The 27,160-nt window shown below is 46.9% G+C and overlaps 1 protein-coding gene and 1 long non-coding RNA gene across 12 annotated transcripts in view; one reads left to right on the forward strand and one right to left on the reverse strand.

The window, feature by feature from the left end:
- The window catches only part of BLK (BLK proto-oncogene, Src family tyrosine kinase), a 68,431-nt gene extending 63,782 nt beyond the window's left edge, over window positions 1-4,649 (reverse strand). For 4 of the 10 annotated variants that reach the window (XM_055288283.2, XM_063613377.1, XM_063613389.1 and 1 more), the window contains exon 1: window positions 4,122-4,582. The gene's annotated coding sequence lies outside the window, so the exon portion shown is untranslated. Of the gene's footprint in view, window positions 1-4,121 lie in introns of all 10 variants that reach the window. The other 6 variants (XM_063613373.1, XM_063613362.1, XM_063613353.1 and 3 more) reach the window with 3 other exon arrangements.
- The window catches only part of LOC134731910 (uncharacterized), a 39,856-nt gene extending 13,016 nt beyond the window's left edge, over window positions 1-26,840 (forward strand). Inside the window, exons 2-4 of one of the 2 annotated variants that reach the window (XR_010114627.1) lie at window positions 18,411-18,546; window positions 23,392-23,439; window positions 24,310-26,840. This is a non-coding gene — a long non-coding RNA (uncharacterized lncRNA). Of the gene's footprint in view, window positions 1-18,410; window positions 18,547-22,893; window positions 23,003-23,391; window positions 23,440-24,309 lie in introns of those variants that run through there. The other variant, XR_010114628.1, reaches the window with a different exon arrangement.
- Window positions 26,841-27,160: the final 320 nt, after the last annotated feature.

Genomic DNA, 27,160 nt, shown 5'->3' on the forward strand with positions numbered 1-27,160 from the left:
GTAAATAGTGGGGTCCAACTATTGTCATCTCAGGAAGGCACACAGTGACTTGCTTACATTGCCAGGGCTGAACCTTGCACTGGAGCCCTCTGGTTGAGAAGGCCAGCCATCTAACCACTACAATGTAGGATGGGACCGCTCAGATGTGGCTGCTTTGTCTGACTTCTGTGTCCAAGTCCTTTCCACTTCCTCATATCTACAATATACTGAGAGAGAAAATTAAAATGTCCTTCCTAGATATTTGACTGGGTGATTCCAAGTATTTTGGGGTTCACAGACCCCTTTGGGAATCTGACAAAAACTGTAAGTACCCACCTACACAAAAGCTTGCTTGCAAGTTCAGGGAGCTCAGAGCACCAAGAAACTCATCAGAAATCCACGGACTCAATGCTCAGAACCCACTTCATCCATTAAGCACAGAACCTCAAATGCCCTTATAGACACCACACGGCATTGTGCGTTTCACACATACACAAACCTTTCCTGCACTTGAACGACCTGAGCATGGAAGCCGCCTTACATTTTGCAACCCAGGTGTGTCTTGTTTGCCTCCCACTGGTCCAGGTTCAGCATCCTAGGTACCAAAGTGTGCAAAAAGGCAAGCAGCGAGTTGTGATGAGAAGGAACGTGAGAAAACTTCCTTGAATACAATGTGGGAAGCACCAGCGCTTTGATGAAGGGGTTGCACAAGCCCCACAGTGGACAAGGAGGAGACTCGTCTATGTCTTAGGCTCTGGACCCCCATCCCGTGGTTCTGTTCAGTTCTCATGTCTGTGCTTGGGGGTGGGTGCAACTGCTCCCACTTCACACTCCCAGCTGGCAGGTGCAGAGCCAGACCGACCTGGCTGGCAGGAAGCCCCAGTGCTTTCCTCTATACCACACTGTCTTGCAGGAAGTGGAATGTGCCAGAAGCCTCAGATGCCTCTTCTCTTTCTTCCAAGGGTCCTGTCGAAACCCCAGCATGCTCTGGGGTGCACCATGGTTAGGGATGATCATTCAATTATCTTTGCTTTTCCTCTTTCAAGCTTTCATCCTCGTGTCTTAACCTGGATTTTCATTCAAGGTTTTGCCCTTGTGTCTTTAACTCAAGAACCACTTTACCAGATACCCCTGGTGGGCCAGGCACTGTGCTGGGTGCTGGGACCTGGAGGCATATGTAGGGCCTGTCCTTGTCCTCAGGAGCTTTGGTCCAGAGAACCTGGCAGGCCTGCAAACCAGAGCCCTGGGTGTGTGCTGGTGGTTGCTGGGGACACGCAAATGAGCTTGGGCACTGTGACTGGGAGGAGACATTCGCGCCTGCCCTGGACATCAGAGCAAATGCAAGTTCCCTAGGTGGTAAGGTGGGGAAGGGATTCAGGCAAGCAAGAGCACACCAGGGAACATTCCAGAAATGTGAGTGCTGCTGTGGGGTAGCAGCAGGCTGGCAGTGGGGTAGCAGATGTGACAGGAAAGGCACTTCAGGCCCACATGTAATCATCACCTTTTAGCTGTGATTTTCCTGTAGGAGTTTTGTGATTGATTTCCATCTCAGTATGTTGAGATTTCCATGTATCTATGTGCTGTCTTCCTGCAGCTTTTTCATTTTTTCTTCCTCCTCACCTGCTTCAGAAGCTTTTCTCTAATCAGGTGCAGCATCACCTTTGAGCAGGGCTCACCTGCTCTGCTGGGCCTGCAAGAGGGGCCAGGTTTCTTTGTCCTGCTGTTACCTCTCCACACACGTGAAACCTGCAAGCCAGGATGCTGGCCACCGGTGGCCCTAAGCCCCTCAAGGCTGCAGACCCCAGTTTGCAGGTGGGCTCGCAAGGTCAGAATCCTCACTCAAACAGGAGCTGGCCCTTTGAGTCCCCTCTTTACATCCTAGAGGCCGTAGTTTACTCTCGAGGAAGGGCTGTCCAGCCCAGCTCACAGCCGCTTGGCTGAGCAGATTCTGTGGGGCTGGTTCAGCCCAGAGGACAACAGATTCCTGACTGGAATGCTGTGCTCCCCCAGGGGCCTGGGTCCTCATTCCTGGCTTTCTGCTTCCTTCCTGGAGAGGAGTCGGGTGTGGGTAGCTGGGCCTGTGCTTCGGGTGCCAGGAGCCTGCACCAGTGCAGTCAGCTTGGCTGGGCACATGAGGGTGTATTCAGTCCTGCGGCCCCTGCCACAGAGCAAAGGCTCAAAAATGCATGCTGGGCCAGTTGCAGTGACTCATGCCTGCAGTCCCAGCGCTGTGGGAGGCCAAAGTGGGAGGATGGCTTGAAGCCAGGGGTTGGAGACCAGCCTAGGCAACAAAGTGAGACCCCGTCTCTTCAAAAAATAAGATTAAAAAATGAGCCAGGCACAGTGGCGTACCTGTGGTCCCAGCTACTCAGAAGGCTGAGGTGGGAGGATCACTTGAGCCCAGGAGGTCAGTGCTGCAGTGAGCTATGATCTCTTGCCACTGCACTCCAGCCTGGGTGACAGAGCAAGACCCCATCTCTGAAAAAAAAAAAAAAAAAAAAAAACAACCCCCACAAAACCCATTGAACAACAACAACAACAAAATCATCCATGAGAAATACCATGAAGAGAGGCAAATACAGAGCTATTCTGGAATAAGGTAGGGGTTGGGAGAGAGAATGATGGATGGTCAGAAATGCAAAAGGCCTGCTATATTCCAGAATGTACAAAGAGGTGTGACCACCAGGCCACGAACACCAGTTTTCCCAAGAATGCTCAGGATTTGTCTACTTCTGCTCTGAGGAAGAATGAGTCTAATTTTTTTTAACTCTTTATTTTGCAATAATTTTAGATTTGGAGAAAAATCACAAGGATAGTACAGAGAATTTCCATATTTCCTTCACCAGGTTCTTTTAATGTGAACACCTTACCTAACCATGGTACATTTGCCAGAACTGAGGAGTAATTGTTACCATAATATTTGCGAGACCCCAGGCCTTGTTTAGATTTCACCTATTTTTCCACTAGTGACCTTTGCGGTGTTTCTTTAGGATCCAATACAGCATGCGAATTCTGGGTTTGGGTGTCCTGACCATTATGTCTCCTCTCATCTGTGACACTTTGCCTGTCTTTCTTTGTTTTCCATGAACTTCACATTTTTGAAGGTGAAATATGTTGTGGAATCTTCCCCAGTTGGGATTTTTCTGATGTTTTCTCGTGATTAGACTGGGGTTATGAGTTGGCGGGAAGAACTGCACTGTCGTGGCAGTTCACAACAGCAGCCCAGCTTGTTCCCGGTGATGCTAAGCTTGGTCCCTTGGTGAAGCTGGCGTATGCAGGTTTCTCCACTACAGAGCTACTATTTCTCCCTTTCCATACTCTTAGTCCAGGCCTCACTCAAGGTGAGGGGAATTAAGTCCCACTCTCCTGAGGGAGGAGGATGTGCACATAGCACAGCAATTTCTTCTCTGTTACTGCAAACGCACGATTCCTTAGTTCCTTCCTCATGTGGGTAGATGAGGATGAACTTCATCCACCCACATTACCAGATAAATGGAAACGTTGTCAAAACCTTACAGTTTAAACCAATCCTTTCAAAATATGTAATCAACTATGCTTTCCTTTTCACTATTGGTGTTTCATGGCGAAATAGATCTCTTAACCAAGAAGATCATCATTACATCTATTCAGTTACCCCATTCCTGAATGCCTGAAAAATGGAGCAACTTCATTCAGAAACAAACAAAATAAAATGAAAGCAGCAACCAGTCATTTGCCTTGAGCCAGCTGCTCCCCACGTGTGACCGCTAACCTCCATCAACTCTGCGCAGTCAATATCACCTCCTATCAAGAGGCTGAGTGACTTGCCGGGAGCACAGCAGTGGCCTGTGTGTGCCCGCTGAACCCCCTCTGTACATCCCACATCCCTTCTTTCCTCTGTGGCACATTCACTGCCTTTTCCAAAAAGCAGAATCTACCCTGGATGGATCAACTTTTATAAATTAAAAATTCTCAAAACTGGAAATGCACAAACCGTGGAGCAATGTATTCATAGCTGAGGCAGCGACCGTATTCATGCCTTTTCCTCCGTCTGTGGCACCCACAGCAATGTCCTTGCCTGCTTGCCCCACTACAGGCCTTAGAGCACCATTTGCACAACTTAAAGGAAGACGATAAAGAACCCGGAAGATGCAGGGCCTCACCTTGGCAATGCTTCAGTGGTGTTTCACCATAGCTCTTCAGATCCCGACACCCTTATAGTGGACCAGGCTTCCAGTGACAATGAGCAACTTCCAACACCATCCTAAAGCAAAAGCCAGTCCCAGATGAATTCTTCTCGTCTCAATCAGTTTTCATGGCTTGTGGCTTTCTGCCGGCAGCAGACAGAGGTGGCAGCATCCCCGGTCTGCGATCAGAGCCTCCCCAGTCCCCAGTGAGCAAGTGCAACAGGGGCCCCGCCCTCCAGCCAAGCCCTTCTGAAGCTCCTGTGGGCTCCCTGGGCTTGGGAGTGTCCATCTGCTCCAGGAAAACTTGTGAGGAAGGACCATGAGCAGCTGCCCTTTCCCTGGCCCTGGGCAACGTGGGTCACAATGCCCCTCTGTCACCAGAAAGTTTTCTCATGGGGTTTTGATTTAGCAGCACGGCTGGTATTTTTCCTGCACCAAGTCTGGCAGAGTTAGCAAACCTCCATGCTGACTCTACAAGGTAATTTGCCTTGCCGTGTGGACAAACACTGCAGATCTCATGGAGAGGGCTTGGGCTCTGCCATGTGCCATCTGTGTGCACCAGAGCAGCCGTTCTTTCAGCCTCGCTGGTTTTGTTTTGTCTTTAAATGATGCTAATAATAGCCAGCTCACAGGATACTATCAGCATTAAATGGTAGAATGGGAATGAATGGTGTGCATAGAATTGGTGCTTGGTAAAAGCTAATTTCCCATGTGTTTTATGGTACCCTAGCCAGTAGTTGACTTGGATCTCAGAGCCTCTTCAATGTGGAAATTTACTTAGCCATGAAAACTCAGAGGAGTAGAGAACAAGAATAATGGAGGTAACGGGAGAAGGATCCCAACATCTAGAGTGATGAGTGGTGTCTGGAGTGGTGGGTGGCATGCTGTACACAGCAGTCAAGGGATCAGTGGGACCAAGAAGGCTTCTGTGATGACCTCAGAGTCTTGCTGGTCCAGCCAGACCCAGTGAGCCGCTGGTCAGCTGGTTCATTTCCACTGGTGTCTTGATATTGGCTTATAAGAGGAAGCCACTCGGTGGGCTCTCTCTTCTCCCTTCACAGTCTTGGATCCTTGAGAGTGGGCGTGGGAGGCAGACAGGGCAGCTTCTACTCCACAGTCCAGAATGTCAGTTTCCTCAAGGAATTCATTTCCTTGGATTGGACTGAGACATTACTGAGCTATGAGTTGCAGGTTTGACAGCTGTTCATGTCAATAGAGGCAGCAACGCACAGTTCTGGGGTTTTAAGACACTATGGAAATAATCTGTTTCACTTCCCCAAGGGGTTTTGTGACAATAAATGGATTCATGCATAAAAAGTATCTATTACAGTATTTAGCACATAATAAACTCCAAATACCTGGAAGCCGATGTGAATGTGGCTAATTGCTTTAAGTCCCAAAGCTGATCTTCTCCACGTGATAGCAAAGGGCTCACAACAATGTCCAGAACCCTGGGCCTGCTCAGTCCGTGGCAGCTCCTGTTAATTTACTCTTACATTCACCTCCTGATACCTACTACGTGGACCCAAACATGAAACATGAGTTCCAAACTCTGCGAGCTTCTGATTTAAAAAGTGACTGATTTGAGATGAGATAACTTAGTCTTCCTATTTCAATTCAATGAATGCAGCACTGTTTTTCTGAACACCTGCTCTGTGGTAAGCACCTGCTGAAGGCTGGGGATACCAATGTAGCTATGCTCCATCCTCCTCTGAGGGTCTCAGCCTAAGGAGCTTGGGGAAAGGGCCTGATAAGCACATCACAGCAGTGGAGCATAGTAGATGTAGCCACAGAGGCGTCAATGGGGCACAGTGCTAGACCAGAGGCGAGGGCAATAATTCTATTGGGTCACTGGGGAAAGCTGCCAAGGAGAAGGCTTTGAACGTAATTCGTGACTAAGACTCCTACAGACTCTCAGAGACAGATCCCTGGGCTGAGTCTTTTACTGAACCAGGATGTTATGATGTTGCCTGAACTGCCTCTAACATTTTGTCAATAGGGCCTAAATAGATGACTTTTGGACAACTTCTATATACTTGGACTTGAGGGTAAAGAGAATGTAGTGGAGAGCAGGAAATCCAGCTTCCTACAAAGAAAATACGTGTTCTGTCTACCCAAGGTTAGAGTGGGAGGGGATGTGAGAGTTTGCAGGGACGTGTGCTGGCCCTTATGTGATCTGTGATAAAACATCACCTTTCTGTCCACCCCAACAGACAGAGGTTGGAAAATAGCAATACCAGACACACACGCGCACACACACACACACACATACACACACATACACACACGATTCCAGCAGCCACTCAGAAAGAAAACAAGGAAATGACTTTGCTCATGGGTTCCAGATGTCTGAGCAGAAGTGAAAGTTAATTTCAGCTATTTTCACCCTCACAGTCACGGGCCCATGAGAAAGGCGGAAGAGAGGTGGGGAAAGGACCCCGGGGAGAAGATGGGAACAGTGACACTTGTTAGGGGAGGCTTGGGGAGTCTTTTGTTAGAAAACCTCAAAGAGGTTTTCTCAAGGCTGGACTGCGACTAGACCCCAGCTCTGAAACGCCCAGTTCAGCGTTCAGCATCACTGGTTCTCCCATTTATTTTTGTACGTTTGAGGTGACTTATGCAAAATTCAGCTCTCCTTCCATGTGCCTTCGCTAGCCTCCTAATATCAGTACATCTCTGATCAAAATCAAAAGCTGTAGGCAATAAAGTATTTAAGTGGAAGGAACATGAAATCAATCCAGTCCAAGATTCACCTCAGAAGGGTCTAAGAAGTTGGCCAATTTCTTTTTGAAGAAAACAAGTATAAAACTAGACAAAATTGTCAAAAACAAATTCTGGGTACTAGAAAATGACCAAAAGCAGACAATGACCTGATAAGTGTTTAATCTTAAAAAGCTGTTCCTCCATCAGAATGGCCATGAGTCTGTGGACATCTTGCCTGAAGCTCCCGGGCCCCTGGCCTGAGTGAAGAAAAGGACAGGTTACCTAATGGGAATGATGGGCTTGGTTTGAGGGCTGTCATTGAAAACCAGTAGCTAGGTGGGGGGCTGTGGCTTACGCCTGCAATCACAACGCTTTGGGAGGCTGAGGGGGGCAGATCACTTGAGGTCAGGAGTTCAAGACCAGCCTGGACAACATGGCGAAACCCCATCTCTACTAAAAATACAAAAATTATTTGTGTGTGGTGGTGGGCACATGTAGTCCTAGCTACTCGGGAGGCTGAGGCACAGGAATCGCTTGAACCCAGGAGGCGGAGGTTGCAATGAGCTGAGATCACACCACCGCAATCCAGCCTGGGTGACAGAGTGAGACTCCACCTCAAACATAAATAAATAAATGAATAAATAAATAGATAAAAAGAAAACTAGTAGCTATACAAGCAGAAGTTGGTAGATTTGGTCTGGGATGGGGGAGATGAGAATCTGCAGTTTTATGGGTTAAAGTTCATGGAATCAGTTCTAGGGAGAAAATAAAAATCTGCAGCTTTACTGGCTTGAGATTATAGCTTCTGTTCATGGTAGACAGGAGATCAGCCAAAATTGTGATGAAGAGAACTTGGAAGTAAACAAGCCATGAGAGGGCTGAGACAATAAACTCCCTGCACATCTCTGACTAGGGAAGAAACCCAAAAAAAGGGCAGCAAAAAGTGAGAGCCAAGGGAGACCTGACGATGTGCAAAAATTTTTTCGTTTAGTTTAAAATTTATTTGTTTTTATGTATTTAGGGGTTACAAGTGCACATTTCTTACATGCATATATTGCATAGTGGCGAAGTCTGGGTTTTCAGTGTGCCCATCACCTAAATGGTAAACATTGTACCCAATAGGTAGTTTTTTTTTCCTTCTTTGAGGCAGGGTCTCACTCTGTCCCCCAAGCTGGAGTGCCATAATGTGGTCACAGCTCATTACAGCCTTGACCTCCTGGGCTCAAGTGATCCTCTCATGTCAGCCTCCAAGTAGCTGGGACCACAGGCACGTGCTACCACACCCAGTTAGTGTTTTGTATTTTCTGTAGAGACAGGGTTTTATCGTGTTGTTCCAATAGGTACTTTTTCAACCCTCACCCCCGTCTCACCCTCCCACCTTGTGTGAGGACTTGTACATGTGAATGTGTTTCTCCACTCACACACGGCTCTGGCAGCAGAGGGTGGGAGGCTTAGTTGTTCAAGGTATCTGAGTATAACTTCTGTCCAAATAATTGTCTCATCATCATACAATACAGGAATAGAGGACACCTTTAGGGAGCCAGACTGAAAAACAAAGAAAAATATTATAATAAAAACTGCACTGTAGTATTAGTGGCCACACACCATGGAGGAGATTAATTCTGAAATTTAAGGTCAGAGAAGTTACTAAAACAGAAAACCAACAACTTTTAGGAAAGTGAATGGAATCTAGAATCACTGCAATGTCTAGTTTTCAACCAGAAATTACTAGACATGCAATGAAACAGGAAAGTGTGACCAGAAAAACCAAAACAGGCAGTAGATTAAGACACAACTTCAAAGCAGTTGTTATAGCTATGCTCAAGGAATTAAGGAAAAATGTTCAAAGAATTAAAGAAAATTTTGTTAACAGTGAACAAACAGATACTTTCAATAGATAGATGGAAATTATAGAAAAAGAATCACATGGGATTTCTACAGCTGAAAATTACAAAAATTCACTACTTGGGTTGAAGAGCACATCTGAGATGGCAGAAGAATGAAGCTGTACATTTGAAGATAGAGCAGAAGTTATGCAATCCAAAGAACAGAGAACAAAAAGTTAAGAAAAATAAACAGAGCCTTAGAGACCTGCCACACAATATAAGGTGTTCAAACACAAATGTAATAGGAGTCTCAAAAGGAGGGGAAAGAGAAAGAGGCACAGAACAATTATTTTTAAAAAAAGTTGAAAAGTCTCCACGTGAGTAAATACCATTAACTTACAGATTTGAGAAACTGAATAAACCCAAGGTAAAAAACAAAAACAAAAACAGAACAAAAAAAAAACTTAAAGGGAATCACACCTAGACACTGTAGTCAAAATGCCATAAGCCAAATAAAGGAGATAACATTGCAAGCACTAAGAGAAAGAAAGAGCAACAGAGATCCATCACATTAAAGACAACATGATCGATGGTTGATTTCTCATCAGAAATAATGGTGACTGGAAGGTGGTGGAATGACAGGTTTAAAGTGCTGAAAGAACAATAAAAACAATAACAAGGACTTTCACCTACAAATTTACTATCTGATAAAACTACTCTTCAAAAATTGAGGTGAAATAAATATTTTTCCAGATAAACAAAACAGGGAATTTAGTTCTGTTGGAGTTACACTTCAAGAAAAATTAAAGGCAGTCCTTTAAAATGAAAGAAAATAATATCAGATAGTAACCCAGTTCACAGAAAGAAAAGAAGAGCCCTGGGAATGGTAAGCATGTAGGTAAAGTGAAAATACATAATAATAAAAATATAGAATGTATATGTATACATTACTTTTTCTTCTCTTAACTTTAAAACACACACACAATTATTTAAATCAGAAATTATAATGCCATACTATGGGTTTATAACACAGTATGACATTATATGTATAAATACAATATACATGACAATAGCAGCACAGAGGAGGGAGGGTAAGAAATGAAGCTATAATTGTGCAGTTTCTATTTTTCACCGAAAAAAGTACATCGGTATGAATTTAAAGTAGATTATGATAAATTGAAGTTGCATATTGTAATCCCTGCAGCAACTACTAAGGAAAAAAGATTTAAAGAAACAGAGTTAAAAAGTAAACAGGAGAATTTAAAGGGTATACTAAAAATATTTTAATATAAAAGTAGTTGGCCAAGCACGGTGGCTTACGCATGTAATCCCAGCCCTTTGGGAGGCTAATCTGGGAGGATTGCTTGAGCCAGGAGTGCAAGACCAGCCTGGGCAACATGGCAAAACCCTGTCTCTACAAAAAATACACAAATTAGTCGGGCATGGTGGCATGAGTAGCTGTGGTCCTAGCTACTCAGGTGTCTGAGATGGAAAGATCATTTGAGCCTGGGAGGTAGAGGTTGCAGTGAGTCATGATTGCGCCGCTGCACTCCAGCCTGAGTGACAGAGTGAGACCCTGTCTCAAAAAGAAATTAAAAATAATAAAAGTAGTCAATTAAAGAATAACAGAGGAATAAAAAGACATGACAAGTAGAAAAAATAACAAAATTCTAAATCTAAACCCAAACATAAAAAACTGTATTAAATTTAAAAGAGTTAAACACTCCAATCAAAATGAAAAGACTGTTTGACTGAAAAGAAAGCAAGACCCAGTTGTATGCTGGCTACAAAAAAACCTTTAAATTCAAAGACACAAACAGATTAAAAGTAAAAAGATCAAAAGAAACTACATACCATGTAAACAATAAATAGATTACAACTGGGGTGCCTATATTAATATCAGGCAAAATAGACTATAAGATAACACATATTACTGGGAAAAAAGGGTGACTTCATAATAAGAAAAGAGCAAGCAATAGCCAGAGCTGTCAAAATTATGTTCGTGTACCTTTTTAAAAAGCCCTAAAACATGTGAGGCAAAATCTGACTGAATTAAAAAGTTCAATACAAAATATACCAATTATAGTTGAAGATTTTGATACTTTTGTTTCAGTAATTGATAGAACAAGTGGAGAGAAAGTCAGAAAGGATAAAAAAGAACTGAAGAACATTATCAAACAACTTGATTAAACTGACATATATAAGCAATCCACCCAGAATATCCATTATTTTCAAGCTTACATAAAACATCACCAGGATAGAACCTACATAAGCCATAGGGTCTTAAAGAAAGTCTCAATGACTATAAAAGGAATAAAATTATACAAAGTATATTGTCCAACCATAATGGAATTAAATCAGAAATCATAACAGAAATAATTTTGTTAAATTTATTTGGTGTAAATTTGTTTGGTGTAAATTAAACAACACACTTCTAAATAACTCCAAAGAAGAAATTAAATGAAAAATTAAGAAATATATTGACCTGAATCAAAGTGAAAGTGTAGCACATAAAATTTTATGGCAGCATCTAAAAAATTAGAGAGAAATTTATAGCTATAAATATCAATATTAGAAAAAATACAAGGTTGGTCTACAATCACTGAAAAAGAAGAACAAGTGAAACACAATGTAAGTAAAAGGAAGTTAATAAATTAGACAGAAATCAATGAAATAGAAGACAAATAAAAAAAGAGATAATCAGTGAAACCAAAGATGGGCTTGATAAATCTAGCTATCAGCAAAGAAAAGAGAAGATTCTATTTTCATCACAGAATCTCCAGAAATTTCAGGAATTAGAAGCGAGGGTAAGTTTTTGCTTCTCTCTCTCATCTTCTGGAACTTAGAATGTGTATTTGGTTCACTTGATGCTATATCATAAATCTCATAGGATTTCTTTATTTTTTTAAATTATTTTTCACACCTCTGATTGTAATTTCAAATTACTTGTCTTCGAGTTAACTGATTTTTCTGCGCACGTCTGCTGTTGAAGCTCTCTACTGCGTTTTTCATTTCATTGATTGTGTCCTGCATCTCCAGAATTTCTGCTTGGTTCTTCTTTTTTTTTTTTTTTTTTTATTATTTCTATCTCCTGAACATCTCCTTTTGTTCATGTACTCTTTTCCTGAGTTCAGGAATTCTGTTTTCTTGTAACTCACTGAGCTTCTTTAAAATGATATTTTGAATTCTTTGTCAGGAAATTCACAGATCTCAATTTTGAGGGGGTTATTTACCAGACATTTATTGTGTTAATTTGTTGCTGTCATGTTTCCTTGATTTTTTTGTGTACCTTTTAGCCTTGCCTTGGTGCTTTCACATGAAGGAGTAGCCACCTCTTCCAGACTTTACAAACAGGCTTTGGTAGGAAAAGGCCTTTACCTATGGGCGGGCACAAGGGCACTGGTTGGAAAGGGTGTGAGCAGTGCTGGGTTTGGCACAAGGTCCAGGGATGCTGATTCTAAGGCATGCAGAGGTGCCATTTCTGGGTGCACATGGTGATGCTAGGTCTGGCCAGTGGGCACATGGCCGCCATCAGTGATGGGTCTGATTGGTGGGTACACATACAGTGGGATAGGGTGCAAGAATGCACATGGTGGTGACTCCAGTCCTGGGGGAGGCATAGTGGTGACTCAGGTCCCAGGAAAGGAGCAGTGATGGCTCTGGCTCTGGAGGGGCACAGTGCTATGGACTTTGGGCAGCTCTGTCAGCTAGGTTGAGCATTGGCGAAGACTGTGTGGTACTCAGTGGCAAAGGCTGCGGGTGCCTGTTGCAGCAAGCAGTAAGGGCTATTGGTGTCCTCGGTTGTAAAGGCTTCCAGGGTCCTCCTGCTATCCTTTTTCTTCCCCACTGGAGGAAGTTGTGACCAAGGGTGTACCTCCTGGCATCCGAGCTGTGCCATCATGGGATTTGGGTGATGCAAATGAAAAGCTTCCAGCAGTTTTCTACGTGGCTGTCCTCTGTTATTGCAATCCACTGGGGTGTTGCAGCTTTCTAATTATACTTTGGAGTTCTCTCAGAGCCATTTTCATACATGGGTAGTTGTTAAATCATCGTTTTTATGGGTGAACAGGGGTGGGACTGCCTAGTCTGCCTTTTTGCTGATAGCGCTTCATCTCTATTTCATTTTCTAAAGTGGGTTTTGACCAACTAAGTCGATTTTCACTACCACTCAGGCATCAAGCCTCACAGACCAAAAAACAAAAATAAACCCCCAAAAGCCACTGGTGTGGAGTGTTCAGAAGGAACTTTTTTCAGCCTCGGAGGCAACTGAGTCCAGCAGGATGAGCACTTTACCATCACGCATCTCAAAGTTGAAATTTTAGTTTCATAAACTTACCAGCTGTGAAATTCCAGCTGTGTCAATTCACCACTGAGCCTCAGTTTTCCCATCTCCAAAAGTGATATTACAAGAGTTCTTAGAGTTCTTGTGAGAGCAGGCTGTAAAGTGGCTGGCCCTCAAAAAGCGGTCAGAAAATGTTCATTGCCTTTTCTTTTAAATTAAAGGCAAGATGCCTGAATAGTACGGGTCTTTACATTTAAGTTCTCATGTGTCTCTGAAAAAGCTTAATGATTAACACCTTGGAGTCTAGAGCAAGACTCCCTGGACTCGAACCCTGCCACAGACATTCAACAGCTCCAAGAATTGGAAAAGTTGCCCAACCTAGCTGTGGCTAGTTTCCTTGCCTTAAAATGGGGATAGTAATAATGCCTATCTCTTTGTGAGGATTCAACAAGCTGAAGTATACAAAGCATTTAGAATAGTTTCTAACATACAAGACATTTACCGTCATCACTGTAGCCATGGTGACTGAACACATGAAATGAATGACAGTCAGGAGGGAACCAAGCCTCCTTTATTCTGAACTGAGGTAAAGGAGGGACACAGAGGGACTCAGTGATTTCCCTTCCCTTCCCTTCCCTTCCCTTCCCTTCCCTTCCCTTCCCTTCCCTTCCCTTCCCTTCCCTCCCCTCCCCTCCCCTCCCCTTCCTTCCTCTCTCTCCCTGTCTCTTTCTTTCTCCCTTCCTTCCTTCCCTCCGTCTCCCTCTCTCTCTCTTTCTTGCTTCCTTCCCTCCCTCTCTCCTTCCCTCTCTCCCTTCCTTCCTTTCTTCCCTCCCTCCCTCTCCCTCTTTCTTTCTCCCTTCCTTCCCTTCCCCCCTCCTTCCCTCTCTCCCTTCCTTCCTTCCCTCCCTCCCTCTCCCTCTCTCTTCCTCCCTCCCTTCCTCCCTCCCTCCCTCCCTCCCTCCCTCCCTCCCTTCCTTCCTTCCTTCTCTCTTTCATTCTCACTCTGTTGCCCAGGCTGGAGTGCAGTGATATGATCATGGCTCATCACAGCCTCGACCTCTCAGGCTCAAGTGACCCTGTCACCTCAGCCTCCCAAGTAGCTGGGGCTACAGCTGCATGTCACTTTGCCTGGCTTCTTTCAAAAAACTTTTCATAGAGAGAGGATCTCATCATGTTGCCCAGGCTAGAAACTCAATTATATCTAAAGTACTCCTAAAGTCTGTATTCTGCACATCTCGAAATTCTGTGGATAGAGTTTGTTATGAAGGGCATTGTATTTCCCTAAAATTCATATGTTGAAGGTCTGACCCTAGCACCTCAGAATGACTATACTTCGGGATAGAGCCCTAAAGGGGTGATTACATTAAAATGAGTTATTTCAGGAGGGCCTGTGTCCAACCTGACTGGTGTCCTTATAAGACAAGGAAGCACACAGAGAAACCCGGGATGTGTGTGCACAGAGGAGAGACAGTGTGAGAACACAAGGGGAAAGACAGCTGTCTGCAAGTCAAGGAGAGAGGCCTCAGAAGGAACCAAACCAACAGGCACTTTAATCTTGGACTTCCAGCCTCTAGAACTGTGAGACAATAACCTTCTTTTGTTTAAGCCACCCAGTCTTGTGGCATTTTGTTATGGCACCCTGAGCAGACTGATACAGAGTTCCACGGACAGCCGTAGGCTGAGTACTTTAAGCTCACTGCCTACTCTCTGAGACCATAGACAAAATAGTTTGGGGCAATCTGTAGAAGATTGTGGATGCTGCTGTTTTTAATTTTGCCTCAGTGTTTTGTTTGATTGGTGTTTTTATCTACCTTTCAAAATTCCCCGTCCCCCTTCCTCTGGTAAGAACAATGCTCCCTGGTCACAGGGGAGAGTAATAACCTGGCGCCTGCTGATTATAATGCCCCACTTCTCTGACGACAGGCATTGCTCCATGGAGTGGTTTTGTGGCCCCAGCATGGCCCCCTACAGCCATTTGGGGAATTGCCATGCAGAGAATAGTCATAACAGCTAACACTGATTGCACTCTTACTATGACTACCTCCTGTTTTAATTTCTTTTCAGGTATTATCTCCTCTAGTTCTCAGACAACTCTGTGAGATACTATAGTTTCTTTTACTGTTCTCTGAGACGTTAAGTGACTTGTCCAAAATCACAAGATTAGTAAAAGGCTGAGCCAGGACGGCAAGCTGGAGAGCCCCACCTCACGGCCCAAGCCCTCAATGGAGGTCAGTAAGCTCTGGCTGCTGGTGGGTGTTTTCCCGATGACACGGAGAAGTCCTGTGTGTAGTCATGGACAGATGCTCGGTGGTTCAGGATAACAGCACTGGGAGAAGGAGGCAGCAGATCCATCCTATTTGATCGTGCCCTCCACAGATTGATGCTGACGTCTTTTACTCTGCTTTCTAGTGGAAGCCACTGGCCTCATTTGGCAGCACTGAGATGGGGCTGGGCTATGAGGACCCATCAAAGTCCTGCGTCCTCCCAGGGCCTTGGACAGGTCGTAGCTCGCTTACTCAGCTGCAGACATCCCAGGCCCTGTCCTGAGGTAAAGATCCTGATAGGATTCGGTTCTGTGTCGCCACCCACGTCTCACATCTAATTGTCATCCCCATTGTTGGAGGTGGGGCCTGGTGGGAGGTGATTGGATCCTTGGGGCAGATATCCCCTCATGATAGTAAGTGGGTTATCCTGAGATCTAGTTTAAAAGCATGTAGCACCCTCCCCGCCGTCTCTTCCTCCTGCTCCCCCCACCATGTAAGACGTGCCTACTTCCCCTTTTGCCCTCTGCCATGATTGTGAGTTTTCTGAGGCTTCCCCAGCCAGGCTTCCTGTACAGCCTGTGGAATCTTGAGCCAGTGAAACCTCTTTTCTTTAGAAGTTACCTGGTCTGAGGTATTTCTTTATAGTAGCTCAAGAAAGGACTAATACAGATCCCAACTCAGCCAACAATCTGGAGCGCTTCCCTACTGACCTCCTGCCCTGTCAATTTGCAGTTAGAGATAGCAGTCATCACCAGACAGTGACCGGGTGCATGAACAATGAGCTGATCTAATATTGAGCAAGGCGCAGGTGCTCACTAGGGGTCCTGATTGTTTGGACCCCATTGTCACTTTGTCACTTGGGGACAATGGAGTTTGTCTCTGCGTGTCTGGGGATTGCTAAGATGTTTCTTTATACCAGAGTTCACCAACCATGGCTGTATCACCAGAACCCAAACCTCTCATTTTCAGGCCCTGATATAAGTGTGAGAGCTGCCATGTGGAATCTTGGGGGCACCCATCCCAGGAGCTGGCACCCTCTGTTGTCTTCCAAAGCTCCCTCAGGGAAAGGAGCCCTCCCTGCTGGAGGAGCTCCCACATCGAGCTATTCGGAGGCCTCCAGAGATTTGTCAACTACTCAAAGCTGGGCCCCACTCTAAAAATATCCCAGGAACTCTGTGAACAGTGCCTGTGGATTGGGACATTGTTCTCTTGCTCCTACATAACAGCATCCCCTCAAAGAAAAAAAAGAAAGGCAGAAATGCCCTATCAGAAAGTAAGATGCCCAGTGTGGCTGAGCCCTTGGAGAAAGTCCACTGGCTGCTTTCCTATTTGTCAGCTAACTGGAGCTGGCCCCTGGGCCCAGGACTTCTGTGTGGATTTTGTGCAGAGAGCTGGGAATGGCCCCAGAGCCACCTGCAGGGGAAGTTAAGGGCCAGCAGAGGCTCAGGCTGGAGGCACTGGGGGCAGAGAAGAGTGTAAGTGTATTTGAAAGGGAACAGAGCAGGGAGGAGACAGTAAAGAGTTCTAGAGCCCTGCAGCCATGCCTCCGGCAGCCCCTTACCACCTGTGAGTCCCTGTGTTGGCTGTAGCTCTGCACCACGCTCCCCAGTCATGTGCCTGCCTGTCAGCATCACATCTTCACTTGGTGTCACTTGGTGCCACTTTGATGTCAACTTAGGGCTTCAGACCTAACATGTCCAAGACCAAGCTCTCGATTTTTCCTCTTAGACCTACTTCTTCCCCAGCTCAATGACTCAGCAGCATCATTGACTATGTTGCTCAACCCTGAAACCCTGGTGGTCATCATCCTCGTGACTCTATTCTCCCAGTCTGCAAATCCTAAGGGCTCTACCTCACTGTTATCTGCAGTCTGCCCACTTTTCCCCATCTCTGTTGCTATCAGCTGGGACGAGGCATCATTTACCTGGACAATTGCCTTCTCTGATCACCTTTAGCTCCCCTGCCCCCAGTACTCTCCCCTGAGTCACCCTATTTTGTTTTCTTAATGGTATTTATCAATACCTAAATGTGCCTGGTGCATTGGTGGATTTGACTGCTACTGCCTTGCCGTTCTTTTCCGCCACTGTACCCTCAGCCACCTCGAACACTCCTTAGCTCATTAAAGGTGCTTGGTCATAATTACTCAGTGATTAAAGGGATCCTCACACGCTGGTCTTATTCTCCCCATTTTACAGGGTCAAGAGAAGGAAAGAGATTTGCTCAGGGTAGCAGTCCAGTGAGGAGTGACACCCAGACCAGATGCTAGGTCTCCCAACCCGCAGTCCAGTCCTCTTTTCTCTCCAACACTTGGCCTTTTAGGGAACGTTTCCCAGACTTCCATGCCACAATCCCACTAATGATTGGTTTGAGTCGAAAGCAGATGTTCTGGGAACTTCAACCCCTGAAGGCTGAGCTGCCACATATCAAACTTTCTCAGTCATTTCAATAATTTAAATGGCAACATTTATAGCTCAGAAACTCCAGGCCATCCCAAGACCCCTCAAGGGGCTACCCCGCCCTGGTAGGGCCCACCCATGGTGAGTCATGGCTGAGTCAAGGGAAGATCTTTCAGGCCTGAATGCCTAGGAGAGTCCTGGCCTCGCCCAGGGCAGCAGCAGAAGCCGAGGCTAAGCCAGCATCACTCAATGGACACAAACCAAACCCCAGGAGCAGGAGGGTGTGGCTGGAGCTGGGGTGGGCTGGGGAGGCGTGGTGGCTGCAGACATTGGCATGGGTGGGGGGGTTCTCTCTGGGGAGGTGAAAGAGGTTCTGGATGGGACAGGGAAGCCTGGAGGCCCCCAGAAGACCTTGGAATCTCCTAACTCACTGGGGTCAGGCCCCAAATAGCCCCCACACTACCTGAAATGCTTCACTTTAACTTTTCATTCACAGAGTGCCTTACTACTTTGTTCTAAAAAAACACTGCACAACTATAATACACCAAATAAACATTTTTAAAGAAGCTGGTGAGGGGAGGGGTGGAATGAGTCAAAGGGGAAGGTAAGAGCAGAGGAGTAAGATGGAGCTGGGAGTGGGAACTGCAGGCGTGAAGCCTGCCATGAGTGCCTCTCCACGTGATGGGGCAGTGGGTAAACAGTTTGCTGTTTACTCATATAGCCTCCAGTGGTATACTGAGTTGATCACGACCCTCACACCTTCAGCTTTCAACACCCCAACACTCCTTGTCTAGGACCCAGGGGGAAGAGCACAGCCCCACCATTCATGGATCCATGTCCAAGAGGGAAAAAACAGCCAGCTGTTCAAAGAAGCCCAGTTCTCCTGAGGCTGAGATCACACAAAGTTCACCCAAAGTTCCAGAATGTCTGGTGAGTCCCCTTAGGGGGGATGCTATGTAATGTGGGACATGACCCCTCAGTGTGGCAGACTGTCACAATTACTACTTGAGACCATCACTATGACAGTTACTACTGTTACTAATTGAGACTGTCATTACGAGACTGAATGAAGGAGGACAAACACAGAAATGAAAACTTAAAACAAAAGAAACTGTTTTAAAGAAAGGGGCCAGGGGAAGAAGAAAAGAGCTCCCTGCTTCTAGTGAGCAAAGGCAGTAGCACTGAGCTTCTACAGCCCTTCGTATTACTGGGGAGAGAGAGCAGGGAGGAGGAGGTAATGATTGGTCAGCTGCTTGATTGATCACAGGTTCACATTATTGCTAACAGGCTTCAGATTTGCCTAATCACAAGAAACACTTGTGCCTGGGTTGTGACTGCCCTTGGCATTCCTTCTGGGCTGCAGATGCAGTTTGTTAGTTTGCCAACATCCTGCTTTCATGAGAATAGTTTGCTGTTTACTCATATAGCCTCCGGTGGTATACTGAGTTGATCACAACCCTCACACTTGTGGCCTTCAACAGTCCAACACTCCTTACAGAAGCCCAGAATGAGGCTCATGGGCTGTTTCCTGTCCCACACTACGTGCCAAGGGGCGGGAAGGCCCAGGGAAAACAGAGTGGGCAGGAGAATCCATGGACCCCGTTTGAAGCCCCTTTGGGCCTTGGGTCCTTGGTGAAACAGGCCTTGGACAAATCATTTTAACTCTGGAGGCTCAATTTACTCATCAATCAAAAGAAAATGATACATTTATAGAATGACTACAAGGGTCCCAGCTACTCAGGAGGCTGAGGCAGGAGAATGGCATGAACCCGGGAGGTGGAGCTTGTAGTGAGCCGAGATCGTGCCACTGCACTCCAGCCTGGGTGACAGAGCAAGACTCCGTCTTAAAACAAAAACAAAAAAAAAAAGAATGACTGCAAGGAAGAGCAAAATTACAAATACCAATGCATTATAAAGCCATAATAATTAAAATAGTGTGGTATCAATTAACTCAGGAATATACAGCTAGATCAATAGAATTGAATAGAATGACCCGCGCATATATTGAAATAAAGTGTATTAAAATGTTGACATTTTCAACCATCAGAGAAAGGATAAATGATTCAACAAACAGCTCACTACATGACGCTGGAGTACTTGGGTACCCATACAAAAAAAAAAAAAATTACATGCTCACCTCAGTGGTAACAAGAGAAATGAAAAGTAACAGTGAGATACTGTTCTCCCCCATCACACACAAAAATGTCAGTCACTATCAGGAGTTGGCTTGGTTCATAGGTAAACAGGTCCCTAGTGGTTGGCATATACATGGTTACATCGATATATAGAGTGAATTCTGTCAGTAAATTCTAGTAAAACAGAACATGTGCTGGCCCAGTCACCCAGGATGTCACCTCTGGGAGCTTGTGCTCGAGAAGCATGGGTGAACAGGATGCTGTCTCAGTGCAGTGACTGAGAACAGCTGAAATGCCCAACAGGAAGGGAGTGGGTTGTTGAAGTGGCTTAAATCTGTGTGTATCGATAGCAAATGCCAGGCTGGGTGCAGTGGCTCAGGCCTATAATCCCAGCACTTTGGGAGGCCGAGGTGGGCAGATCACATGAGGTCAGGAGTTAAAGATCAGCGTGGCCAACATAGTGAAACCCCGTCTGTACTAAAAATACAAAAATTAGCTGTGTATGGTGGTGGGTGCCTGTACTCCCAGCTACTCAGGAGGCTGAGGCAGGAGAATCACTTCAACCCAGGAGGTGGAGGTTGCAGTGAGCCAAGATCGCCCCACTACACTCTAGCCTGGGTGACAGAGCAAGACTCTGTCTCATAAAAGACAAACAAAAAAAATCAAAATGCCCATTGTAAGAAACAAAAAAAGCAAATTGCAGAGCAATGCATATAACTATAATCTTAAAACCATTGAAAAATACAAATAAACAAAATAAAACTGTATGTGCTTTATATACACCTGCATGTAGAAGTCATAACAATGGGTTAGGGAACTATACCCTTAACTCATAGTAGAGATTATCATGGGGAGGAGGAGCCAGAAGCAGCATTGAGGGGTGGGAGTTGGTTAAAAAGGGTTTAGCCTTACCTATAATGTTAGAATTTTCTAGAAGAAGAATCAATTTACTTACATCTAGCATACTTTTAGAAATAATATGGGCTATGAAAAACATAGAGGAAATTATGCTGAAATGTCAGTAACAGTTCGTTACGGTTCATGGGAATATAGATGACTGCTATTTTCTTTTGGGGAGAAATTTTTATTTTTCCTTTTTTTCAAATTTCCCACATCCAAAAAGAAATGGGACCGTAACAAAAACTAAAGGCTCTATTTAAAAAAAAAATCTAAACATATGATTGAAAAACGATAAAGAAATACGTGTGCTGAGTGCTGGCTGTGACTGGTGCATGCCAGCCACGGCCGCTGCTTCATGTGGCGGACTCTGGAGAAAGCAGAGGGCTTAACTGTGTCCTGGGATCTGAAATTCCCCAGTTAGATGGCTCGGGGTAAAGGATCACTCTCTTTTAAAAAGCAAACATTCTAGAAGGATCTATCTAGGAAGCCAGTGCTTGGCCTCCCCTAACTGGGCTTCTTCCCTTTGTGGTAGCTAGAGTGGGTCTCCCTGAGGTAAGGAAGCCTCATAAGATGTCTAAGTGCGAGGAGTAGTAGGATTAGGTGGAAGAGAGAAGGATGAAGAATTCCCAAGCTGGAGACAGCCCTGTGGGATGGAGTGCAGCCTCCACGGGGTGAGGGCGTGGCGTGCGGAGCACAAGCTCCCAGAGACCCCCAACAAGGGCTAACTGGACAAGGCTATGGGAATTCGGGTGGGAGCTGAAAAGGGAACGGGAGGGGGCTTTGAGTGCTTCCCCCAGAAAGAAGGGGATGGGGGAGGATGGACGCCTCCTTCAGAGAAGGGGCTGAGAGGAAGGAGAGGGTGGGTGGGCCTTGTCCCGGGCCCTTCCTGCCTAAGGCCTGCCCTTCTCCTCAGCCATGGACTTCAGCCGCTTGCTCCTCCCTGGTGGGAAAAGCAGACCCTCAGCTCCCAGACCCTTATCTCCTCTCAGCTTCCCTCAGCTCCCAGAGGAGCTGCCTTTCCTCACCTGACTGCCTTGGGGACCGGCTCTGCGGTGAGCAAACAGGCTGGGCTGGGCAGGGCCAGGCCCAGGGTAAGTCCAGGGAGTGGAGGCCTCTTTGACTTTGCAGATCCAGGCTGCTGTCACCCTTGGCCTCGGTTCCCCTCCTTGGGGCCTCCCCAGGGGTGGGTGGCCCCAGCTTTGCTCAGACACACTCTCCCTTCCCACTACCCCGATTTCTTTCCCACAGACTCAGGCCCTGCCTCCGCCCTGGCACCCCCACTCCAGCCCAAAACACCGTCTCCCAAACAAGGCACACAGGAGAGCACTCTAGGTCTACACAGGGCTCTAAGCCTGAGGCTGCCTAAGTTCCCACCCTCTTGCTCAAGCCAAGGCAGTGATCCCCCCAGCAATGGTTTTAAGGCCCTGGGGCCCTGTGTTCCCTTCCTTGGTTCTATCCTCCCCGACCCCGGCTCACACGAATCTCCAGAAACCCAGGTGCAAACACCTGGGCTCCCAGAGGCTTTGGAGGGAGGTGGGGCAAGTCATAGAATTTTCCCAAGTTGTCCTGTGTATGAGCAGAAAACACTTGCACAGGCCTGGCTCCTGGCTCAGGGCGGAAGGCTGTGGGAGGATAAACGCCGCCATCAAGCCTGGGCAGGAACTCATATTTGCTACCAGCACCGGGTGCTGGAGAGAATGGCGAGTCCATGCCCAGCTTTCCCTGTGGCCTGAGGGCACCTCGTGAAGGGATCTGAGCCTCTCTGTCTACAGAAACGACGCGTTAAAGTTTGTCAAAATTTGCCTTTTGCCGATTTCCCGTGAAAGAAGCCTTAGAAAAGGGGTGAGATCACACAAGCCCATTCAAAACAGCGGGGAGATCCATGCCTGTCCTTCTGTCATTGATTGGGGACGGGGGGAAGCCAGGGGGCGGGGGTGGGTACTGGTGAACACATCACATCAGCTGTGAACTAAGGGCACTGCTTCCTCTGGCCTCTCCTTCCTCTCCGCCTGCTTCATTACTAGGGTTGGAGAGGACAAATGGCTTGGCTAACTCACCGCCCACCCCGGCACCAACTACCCATCCGGAACATTCCTGGCTTCCCCGGGTTGGCTCATCTCCCACCCATTCCTTCTTCAACAGAGGAAACTAAGCAGAAGGGTTATTGAGAATGCACGCTCATTCATTCACCCATTTGTTCACTTGTAGAAGCATCACTGATTATGTACCCACTGCATTCCAGCCCTGCACTAGGCACTGGGAACATTCCTTACTCAAAGATGAATAAGAAACCACCCCTGAGCTCATAGGACTCGTAGTCTACTGGGAGGATAAACAAGAGGTCTGCGGCCACAGGGGTGAGTGTGGCAGTGGCAGGTATCCCGGGTGATAGGAAAACACAGGTGAGGGGCAGCAATTTGAGTCGGGAGAGGGGACATAGAGCAGGGGAAAGGAGCTAGAATCAATACATTTAGGAAAAGATTGGAGAATCTATGTGTTCTAGGACCCGCAAATAGGCACATCTGACCTGATTGAGTCAGATCATGTAACTGGTACTGGATATGTTTGTATGGGTGTGCTTGTGTGGGGTGGGTTTTTAAAATGTAATGGCTCTTCTGATGGCAAGAAGGCTTTTGCAGGAGGTTCAGAAGGAATGTGATGTGTAAAAGGCTGGCTCTCGACTGTATTTTAATCTTGGCTTCTGCTTGACTTCTTTTTGGCCTCATCTGATTTCTTTTAGACTCTGAGAGCCTACAAGCCTGAGTGACTTGCACAGCTGAACATCAGGGTGAGAAGGCCCAGCCGGGGGTGGGGTGAGGTTGAGAGGCTTTTATAGAGACACTCTAAGGTATTTCCAATTGCAACAGATCGTTCTTCCCCTTGGAAAACTTCAGAGAAAATCCAAGTCCTTCAACTCTGTGAGCATGGGTGCAGAGAGGCCGATAGCGAAACTGAGTGGGAAAAGTGAGGCCAGGCTGGAGGGTCCCAGGGAGCGGGGCCCAGAGGAAAAGCTGGGGAACCTGTCCTAAGGTGGGGGCACCGCGGTGGGCCTGGGCTGCAGAACTGTTAGCCCCAGGCTGGCCTGGCCCTTCCTGCAACTACTGGACTGACCAGTCTGCTGGATGAAGGCCTTTATGAGACAGTAAGAGGGGAAGACTCCTGCTCATTTGTTTATTCTGACAGTGTGCAGGGGACTCCCACGGGCTCCTCACTCCACGACACCTGGCTGCCGGGCAGAGTGCAACCCACTCTGAACCTTTCTCTCTTCCCTTCCTTTCACCTCCCTTCTCCCTCTCCCCTCCCCTCTCCTTCATGTCGCCTTCGCTGTTGATGTTATTGTGATTTTTCTTCCTCCCCCTCCCCCTCTGCCTCCTCATCCTCCTCCTTACCCCCTCCTTTTCCTCTGCCTTTCTCCTTCCTCCTCCCTGTCTCCTCCCCATAAGCCTATGGCATCATCCCACACAGCCATTTTTCCAGGAGGGCTGATTGTGTAACATTTTGATCAGACCATGAAACATCAGTGGGTTCTTGCAGAAGTGATTTCTCTGTGTGTTCATCAGTCTGTCTTCTGCACCATGGCTTCTCGCATCTTCCAGGACCCTAGGTAAGCCCGTCTCTGGGTGCCTGTATTGATTTTTCTCTTCCTTTCTGCCTCTAGTTCTCTCTGTGAAGCAGAAACCAAGTCTCGATCCTAAGATGTGAACCATCGCATGGCAGCTGACCAGGTTGGAGTGGATTGCTGCATTTCTGAGCCAGGAAGTGCTCTGGAGTCTGTGCCCAAAAACTGTGGCTGAACCACGGGGCATGTTTGTTCCATGCGCCGTCCTGTTTTGCTGGTGTCAGATTGCAAATGGGGCTACCTCATGCTCTGGGAAGACAAACAAGGCAGCTAAGATATCCAGGAATGCTGCCAGTTTGCTTGTTGAATGTTTGTTCATGCCGTGCCTGGTACCAGAATGAGTGAAAGCCACACCCCTTTCCAGGTGGTGCACAAGCCAAGAGCAGTTGGCCAGCAGACGTGATAAAAAACACTGTTGGCCGGGCATGGTGGCTCGTGCCTGTAATCCCAGCACTTTGGGAGGCCAAAGCGGGCGGATCATCTGTGGTCAGGAGTTCAAGACCAGCCTGGCCAACATGGTGAAACACCGTCTCTACTAAAAATACAAAAAATTAGCCGGGTATGGTGGCAGACGCCTGTAATCCCAGCTACTCGGGAGGCTGAGGCAGGAGAATCGCTTGAATCCAGGCGGCAAAGATTGGCAGTGAGCCGGGATTGTGCCACTGCACTCCAGCCTGGGTGACAGAGCGAGACTCTGTCTCAAAAAAAAAAAAAAAAAAAAAGAAAAGAAAAGAAAAAGAAAATGAAAAACAAACAAACTAACTAACAAAAAAACCACCGTTCCCCGTGAGCTACTGCCTGTCTACGATTGTCAGGCATTTTCTAGGCATTAATTCTAATCCTCACAATGACCTTCATGGTAGCTCTTGGTACTGCCCATGTGTAGAGGAGGAAACTGAGGTTCAAGAGATGGAGGGATTTGCCCAAAGCAGCCTGACAGCAAAGGGTAGACCCAGGGATAGAACCTCACCCTGCACCACGTACACTTCCTCCCCACCTCCGCCGCCAGGATGGGGATGGGAAAGAAGGTGTGCATTCCTTTTGTTTGAACATCTACGTGGCAGTGGGTTAGAGCTGATTTCAGTAGAGAAGTTACATATAAGGGAGGCTTTGTCCCCAGTATCTCTTCGGGGTACAATTCTTGAAAAAGGGTTGAATATTAAGAGCCAAAGTCCGGTTTCCCCAAAAATCCCTCCCAGCACTGGTGAATGACATACCATCCTTCTCTTTTACCACCTTGTCTCACTCCTGCCTCCAAAGCCTGCCTCATGTCTCGGCCTTCCTGATGATAGAATGATCATCCCTGTATGCAACAAGCTTCCCCTGACACCAGTGTTCATCAGTCTGTCCTCTGCACCTTGGTTTCTCAAGGTATCATCAGGGATTGGCCGGTGGAGATGAAATGAGCCCCTATGTCCTCGCTCCTGCAGCCCTGATGTTGCCGTGGGCTATTGAGTTGGAGAAGACCTTGGGCTTCCCTGTCCTGGCTTCCAGAAGGGGCAGAGCTCTACTGCAGGTCCTGGTCTTGCCTGCAGGTCAAGGGCCACCTCACCCTGAGTTCAAGCAGGCCCTTTCCCAGGATGCGGGTGTCGCCTTGTTCCTGAGCGTCCCAGGCTGGCTCTCATCCCAGTCTCAAAATGAGCCTGTTTCTTTTCTCTTGCTGGATTTGATTTACAGTAACTGCCAGATCCCACTAATTGACAGTCCCTGGTCCGGCCTCCGGCCTCTGCCCAGCAGGACAGAGTCTATTCAGTAGGTGCAGAGTGTCATGGAATCAGGGGTCAGAGGATGGCAGAGCTGGAACCACTTGTTCTGGTGAAAAGAAAGCCATCCAGCCAGAGGAAGTGATTTGACAAAGTTCCAATTAGTAAAAGAGCCCGCCCTGGAACCTGGATCCCCTGGCTCCTACTCAGGGTCTTTCCATTACTCAAAGCAGCCAGGCTCACTGGGTGAGAGGACGGCTTAGAATCACATCTAGAAGGCGCTCCCCCGCCCATTGGGGTCACTGCTCTTCTGTTGCCAGTGGTGACATTTCTGGTGCACTTCAAATGCTGTGCATGCAAGAATCGCTAGAACCCAGGAGACGGAGGTTGCAGTGAGCCGAGATCACGCCACTGCACTCCAGCCTGGGCAACAGAGAGAGACCTTGTCTCAAAAAAAAAAAAAAAAACCCAGAAAACAAAAAACAAAACAAAACAAAAACAAATGCTGTGCATGTTCAGGAGGCCTCCTTCCAGGTGTCACCAAGGATGTGCTGGTGCTGGGCCTGGAAACACATTCCACAGCATCTTCTAGAAGATGTTCTTACAAGTGTTCGCAAGATAAAACAGCAAACTCCGCAAACTCAAAGACATCGCAACGGAGAGGGGCAGGACACGGGAGGTGATCGCTCATGTCTATGTGCGGTGTGCTGCGTCATTTGCTCCTTAAACCAGCAAGAAAGGCTCAAATCAGTCCCAGCCTGACATTTGAGAGGCCCAGCGCGAATGCACAAAGGGAGGCCCACATGCCATGTCTCTAAATATTTGAAAGTTATAAATCAAGTTAATAAACTGGAAAATAGGTTTTATTCTTTCCTCCTGCCTTGACAAATATACCTTTATAACAACTTCAAAAGTAAGGCTCTGATTTGCATCCTTGGACCCTTGAACATAGAAGGGAAGTGGGAGTGAGGCCTCGGGCCCCACCTGTGGCCCCCCTCTTACTTTTCCCACCCAGAGCTTGGACAGGGGAGCAGCTCAGCCTGAGAGCCCAGCCTTCATCCAAACCCCATAGACCAGGAAAAGGCCACACAGGCCTAAACGTGGCCCATCTGAGCAGGAACTCCCTGGGCCCTGGGTCCCCGGTGGAAGGGAGGGAGTGGACTCTGCGAGGGCACCCCCTGACCCCT

Source organism: Symphalangus syndactylus, chromosome 1 (assembly GCF_028878055.3).
Source record: "Symphalangus syndactylus isolate Jambi chromosome 1, NHGRI_mSymSyn1-v2.1_pri, whole genome shotgun sequence".
Classification (NCBI taxonomy): domain Eukaryota; kingdom Metazoa; phylum Chordata; class Mammalia; order Primates; family Hylobatidae; genus Symphalangus; species Symphalangus syndactylus.